Here is a 7,126-nt window from a genome sequence, read left to right on the forward strand (position 1 = left end):
GATGAGAACGTGTCCATCAGCTTCCTTTGCAAGGTGAAGTGGTGGACTTGGGTCAGAATTTACTGTTTAACCTTTATAGTTCTCTGAAGGTAATGAAAGCATTGTGAATCTTATACAATATAGATTCAGTGTTCATTATCTGATTATAATAACTGTATTTTATTATTATAATTATTATTACTATTTCTGATTCTCAGGATGAGGAAACTGAGGCAAGAAATTCCTGTAATAGAATGCTGCCTTAATCTTTTATTTATTTATTATGTGATGTGATAAACTTTGATTCAGTGGCCTTTTCTCAAGTCTGCTTTAAGTGAAGGGATACAAAATCTTTTTTTTTGAAACAAAATTTATATGCATGAAACACAGATTTTAGACAAGTGATGCTGGGAGCGGTGGCTCATGCCTGTAATCCCAGCACTTTGGAAGTCTGAGGTGGGCGGATCACTTGAGGTCAGGAGTTTTAGACCAGCCTGTCAAACATGGTCAAACTTTGTCTCTACTAAAAATACAAAAATTAGCTGATCGTGGTGGCAGGAACCTGTAGTCCCAGCTACTTGGGAGGCTGAGGCAGGAGAATCACTTGAACCCAAGAGGCAGAGGTTGCAGTGAGTTGAGACAGCGCCGTTGCTCTCCAGCCTGGGTGACAGCGCAAGACTCTGTCTCAAAAAAATAAAGAAAGAAAAAAGAAGATGAGTGTTGATGAATGTAAGCAATCATTTATCTACCACCAAATGATACAAATTTTTCATAACCTTCTGAATGTATTTGTGTACCGCTCCAGAAGAACCCCGCCTTGTATAGGTAACCACTATTTTGCTATCTATGATTATTTGCCAGTTTTGTAATTTACCTTTGCAAGAAACTGTGAGTTTTTCAAAGTGATTTTATAATTTTATGCTCACAACAGCAATGTATGAGAGTTCCAATTTCTTCACCTGCTTGATGATGCTTATCATTCTTTTTAATTTTAGTGATAACAGATTCAATTTGTTAAACTTTTCAATGATTTTGATACATATAATTTAATATTTTTATGAGGCATATATAAGGTCTTTGGAAGTGATATGTATTATATGATAGTAAGGTTTTGTCTGAAATTAAAATCGTACTATCTTTCTTTCCTACTTAAAATCTTTTAATGTTTTAAATTTGTTTTCAATTTAATATCAACTTCCCATGATGCATACATTCTTCTTCTTTTAGTCTCTGAGTCCTTCTACCCCTGTACCTGCTGCCCAGCTTCAACCCCATGAGGCCTTATGGACATGGCAGTGTCTGTCTTGTTAATTATTAAGCCTTAGTGCTAAGCACTTTCATTAAGTATTTATTGACTGGCTGACTGACTTAGTAAGATGAGATAGGTTCACACAAGTTCACACAGTTAAGGAAGTATAGGAACTTAGATATTTAATTCAAGTCTCTCTAATGCCAAAATCTAGCTAGTTAACTTTTAACAGAGTGAATGGTCATTTAAAGTTGATTTAACAGACCTTTGAACTTCAGTCATCATCAAGCTTTCTAGGAAGTTCTCAGACACGTCAGAAAAATATCAAGACTCTGAACCAATACTTATTTTGTTCAGGTGGGAAAGAAGATATTTCTGCAGTTTGTTTACAACTTTATTATTCAGTATGGTTAAAATGTATTTTGTTTCATTATCTTCTGAAGAATGTCAAAAGTAGTATTTTATTCACTTCTAAAACTTACATAATGAGGCTGTAATTTTGTAATCTTTATAGTCTGTAAAAGAAAAAAAAAGTTATATTAAAATACTTCCTTCTTGTTTTTAAAGATTGCAACCCTGTCTGAGCTTTCTCTTGTGCTCCTCTTGGGCATATTTTAAACTACATGATGTACATTATATTTATAATATTATTTAGCCTTTATAGAAAATAAAGAAATAAAGCTATTTTCAGAGGGAATTCAACAAACACAGCAAATTCTACTGAGACCAATTATTCCAGCTCCATAGAGTAATAATATAATCTAATAAGACATAGTTGCTCATGTTTGAAATAACTCCAGAAATTGCTATTGAATAGCTGTTTGCTTTTTTATTTGCTATTCCCTATCTCTGATCACATGTAAAATTAGGGAATAATCAAATGTTTGGAAGAAAAAGGAGAAATGAGAATATTGACTGAAGATACATTATTTTTCTGCATTTATAATTAATTTCTCTTGCTAAGGTCTAGTTTACATGTTCATCGTGGGAAAACTGAGTGTTTATTTTGAATCTGTATTATTTAAAATGTTGTACAGTTAGCACTGGCTTTCTATATCCAATTAAAACCACAACCAAAGTAAAACAACAGCCCATTGTTAGAGGAACCTTCAAGGCCGCCTTCAAATCTACAGAAGTCTGTAGAGAGGATGTTCATCAGAAATACCTGAGCAGCTTCCTGATCTACAGAATGAGAATCACCAGGTCTCTGCTATTAATACATGATTTCAAAGAAAAGCACTCCAGATATTCTGATTTGAATTCTTCGTTACAAACCACTGATAAAGTCCAGTTTCCCATATGATGTTTAAATCATCCAAGTGGTTTTCTGAGAACAGGGAACTCTTTATCTTTAGAGGCTGCCCTTTTCCTTTTTGAGTAGCTATGATTGCTAGTACTTCCTTAGATACAGCTGAAATTTGCCTTTCTTTAGACTGTACCAGTCATCTGTGATCTGACAGGGATGCCACAGGAAAAAAAAAATACAACTTCTTTTTAAATTTCATTTGGTCTCCAAATTTACATTCATGATACCAGGTGTGAACTGACCATTTAACAAAGCCATTATTTCCCTCATTTAAAAAATGTTATTTTATCAATGCAGATTAACATAAACAAAGGCAAATAGTAGTCTCACCAGAAGTAGATCCAGTGGTGAGAAGGGCCGTATCACCTAGAATAACCCATGGTATTAAAAATTTCGTTGGTGAGGGAAGGTGTTGTGTGAGGTTTATGGCAAGCCCCTATCAACAGGAGAATCACAACATAGACTTCTTTGGTTCCAGAGCAAAGTCTTGACATCTGTAGTGGAAAATTACATTTTTAATAATAATTCCTGGCATGCTACTAGACACTGGTAGGGTTGGAGTGCTTGACCATGAGACACCAAGTGATAGAAATACCCATTATAAAATGGATTTTGTCAGAGTCACTATTTCAAAAGGTTTAGTAGACGTAGAATCAGTCCATAGTAAAGATGGAACTGATTCAGCCAGTATTGAGCAAAAGAAGGGCTCTGGGCACAAACAAGCTGGACAAGCAGATGGCCAGACCCTTCATGATCTGATGCCTTTCTTCCAGCCCACATCTATGGCTGAATTAGTGATTACTATGATGATTACATAGTGGTGATTTATATATTAATCATTTTTTAAACGCTTGTAAGTTACCATTCTGTTGTTCTTCTGTAATGCAGAACTTTCTCTTCTCTGTCATTTATCCATATACTTATTTATATCGGCATAAACGTACAGATTTCTATTTTATTCAATGATTTGTAATTACTTACTGTCATCCCTTTCATGCTCAAATTGGCTCAGATTAGGCCAGTAGGAGCAACTTCAAGATAGCTCCTATGTCTTTTGATACATTCTCATCGTTATTTGTGTAGGAGAATAATGGTTTGGCACCACAAGATGTCTGAGGTTTGTCTTCTACTGTCCTTAAACTGAACTTGGAAAAAGTCATTTCTTTAAGAAGATCTACTTTCTTTTAGTGAAAGATGACAATTAGAAGCCAAGATCTGACTACCTGGTGTATTCACTACCTTTTCTAAATACGTATGTGTATAAGAACATGTATATTCAAAAACCATGATTTCAGATTAAAGCCTCCAATTTCAATCCAAAGTCTTCCTACCCTTTCTCTTTCTGTGTTTGTAAATACATTCTTCAACAGTGAAAAACCTAGTTCTCATTATACACAACATTTGCTTTATCAATTTATCCTTTGCCCAATGCTATCAGTCGCTTAACTTTGGCAACTGACTCTTCTGTCTGTCATTTCATTCCTCCCACTACCCAATATTGCCCAGGCACCTCACATCCTTCATTGCTAGTGGAAACACTGCAAACATGCCTTCAGAAGGTTCCATGCCCTGCTTCTTTAGTGTTTTGTGTTCTTGAGCACCGTAAGGAACACTGCTGGTGACCCTTCTCTACCTTCCAACTCCTTTATACCAGGAAGGGAATGGAATTGTCCATTCTAACTTTTTGTTCTAATTCCTGGGAATTTTATCAAATTTGTCTTCGAAACTATTAAAATATTCAAATATTTATATTTATCCACAAATTCAAATACAAATGTATACATATACATAAAAATACCTTCAAATACACATTCATATTATCTATATTTGAAGGAAAAAGCTTGAAAAATATATTTTTTATTTTATTCCTTTGAAAGTTTTTAAATTTGAAAATGAAATTTTAAATAATTTTAGAAGGGGTCCAAAAAGAGCACACCAAGTTCCTGTATGCCCTTCATCCAGCTTATTCTAATGTTAATATTTTACAAAATGAGATACAACTATTAAAACTAAGGCATTAAAATTTTTCACTTTTTAAAGAAGTAGCATTCTATTCTTGTTCAATGTGTACAGTCTCACCTTATCTCAGAGGATGTTAGTTCTAGTTATTTTAAAATACTTTTCTGCTCCCTGCTTGTCCTCTATCTTGTTCCTTCCTCCCTCTCTCTCTCCCTTCCTCCCTTCCTTTCTTCTTTCTTTCCCTTTCTTTTTTACCTTCCTCCTTTTCTCCAAATTATAAGGTAGCTGTGCGTTCCAGGTGAGGATGCACACTTCTAGCTTTTGTACACCCATGTTTTACCCATGCTTCTTCTGTCTACTGTATGCCTCTCCATCTTTTTAATGTAATTGATAACCAGTTAGGTCCAATTTGTCCACAATGCTCTTTGTATTGTTCCCGCTTAGGAGTGTGATTACCTTCTCTATTCCTCTGAACTCCATACATCAACTTCAAGTCTTGGTTATTTTATGCATCTCTTCCTTGATAGGGCAGAGGTTCCTTGATTGTAAGATTCAATTAATCTGTATGTCATCACATAGCACCTAGGGTAAAAGCAGGCATATGGTATTTTTACCTACCTGACTATATTTTTATCTGTCCCCACACATATATTTGAGTTGGGACTTCTTAAGCTGAAAGTAAATTATTATACCTATTCCAAGGGAATGTACTTTAGTCATATTTGTTTATTTTTAGAATTTTATTGCCTTTCTAGCACTCTTGAGTCTTTGAGACCCACTAACACACTGAAAATGTTCTATGTTTAGCATCTTACTATTGCCTAAGCATTAATGCATTTTCTATGACCAGAAAATTTCCTTAGTCATAGTAAATGTAATTCAGTCTTTCTTTTGGGTAACCTTAATAATATATAATCTGAAAAGGACTCCTAGTGGAACGTTTTTATGAGCTGTAAACTTCCAGAGATGAAGACTAATAAACCAGTGAGGTTTCTGTCAGAGGCAATACTAGTTTATCTGTATTCTTCTTTTTTATATGTTCTTTTCATTTCTTTCTGTCAAGAGTTCCTTTTCTAGAACACTGGAATTATTATTATGATATATTTTAATCCTATACTTTTGCCTACCATTTCCAGTAAGTCTTTTAAAATCTAGGTCTGTGGGGTGGGGGGGAAGCATTTACTTGCTACATCTCAAGATTCTCCTGGGGAAATAACTTTGTCTGAAGTTTGGCAAGTCCATGAATTATTAGCCTTAAAAACCTACCTTATTTTATGGGGCTCTTGTTCTTTCTCTTTAGCTGACTAGCAACAGCCTTCAGTGGAACTCTTCGAGGGAATTAATAATTACCTTATTTCAGAGTGGAGTGCTCTGTTTGCTGATTTGTTGTTAATATCTACTGACGAGAGAGCTTGAGCAATAAGTGTTAGGAAATAGCCACAAACATGTCTACATGCCACAAAACACTTAGTCATATCAACTGTAAGTAAAACCAAATAAAAGCATATTTTAATCATTTTTCCTTCCTTGCATACTTCTTTTAACCTCCTTATGTCACATGTCTGTCCAATACTTCATGGAAATTTAGCTACAAAGAAGTTTAGCATGTAACACTGCAACCTGATACCTGAATGTCTAGGAACTTCATTTTAAATGTTGTCTCTAGAAGCTCTGACCTTCTACACACATTCCTTTCCTCTGATTTCTAATGGAAAAGAACAAAAGGTCTAAATTGTTTTAAAATTAATTTTATTGGATAATTTAAACAGCCCCTTTGGTAATACTGAAGTTGTCAAAAAAAAAAGAAACCTCAATCTCCCAGATTTCTCAGGATTCTACCTCCCCTCCTGGACATTCTTTAATGAAGTATGTATATTTGTGTATGTGTAGGGGAGGGGGCAGCATGATGAGGTAAGGATTTATGTAAACTTACGATAAACAGGGAGAGTTGAGGTCTTCAGCCACAGTATTGCTGACTCCTCTAAGGTCTTTTATCTGTTTTGTAGCAACTTGCCTTGGTAGCTACATGCCTATCTGAATTTATTAGTGATCTGGATTTTGTCCACTTGGCCAGGACTTGATGTTTCTCCCTTGATGAACATCTCTTCTTATTCCCCTCCACACTGTAGATCCCTGTGAGGTCTGATGTGACTTGTATTCATTCCTATATGGGTGATCTGCTCTACTCCCTTCACTAGGGAGGCATCTCTATGGAAACTTCCCAGCAATCTCTTTATTCCTTTAGAGCTCAGTCTGTGCTGCCCAGGAACCAACACTGACTCAGTGCACTAACTCCCAGGGCTGACCAAGCTGTATATTAATGTCACTGTGGGGTAACAGTAGCCAGTCACAAGCAGAAGGAGCTTCCTCTGCCCTTTCTCTTTGGTACCTCACATACACCCTTTCTCTCTAAGATTCCAACAGGGAAAGTAGGAGAAATAATTACTCACTGTTCTTTCTTCCAATTTTCTCTTTTGCTCACTTCTGTACTCTAGTGCTAGGAAAACTTGGGCTTTTCTTTTGTTTATGCTACATCCTATCCTTATTCAAACATGGATCACTAGAAGGGGATTATTCTATACACTGTAAGTGCACTTTATGATCTGAATCATTCATGCTTATTTGCTGTTATG

General features: G+C 35.4%; 1 long non-coding RNA gene across 1 annotated transcript; it reads right to left on the minus strand.

Moving 5' to 3' along the window:
* Window positions 1-207: 207 nt before the first annotated feature.
* LOC141580580 (uncharacterized) lies at window positions 208-5,820 on the minus strand. The gene is made up of 5 exons (XR_012512831.1): window positions 5,760-5,820; window positions 4,950-5,075; window positions 2,865-3,028; window positions 1,711-1,743; window positions 208-659 (listed from the first exon to the last, which is right to left on the minus strand). It is a non-coding gene; the product is annotated as an uncharacterized LOC141580580 (long non-coding RNA).
* Window positions 5,821-7,126: the final 1,306 nt, after the last annotated feature.

Source organism: Saimiri boliviensis, chromosome 12, assembly GCF_048565385.1.
Source record: "Saimiri boliviensis isolate mSaiBol1 chromosome 12, mSaiBol1.pri, whole genome shotgun sequence".
Classification (NCBI taxonomy): Eukaryota; Metazoa; Chordata; class Mammalia; order Primates; family Cebidae; genus Saimiri; species Saimiri boliviensis.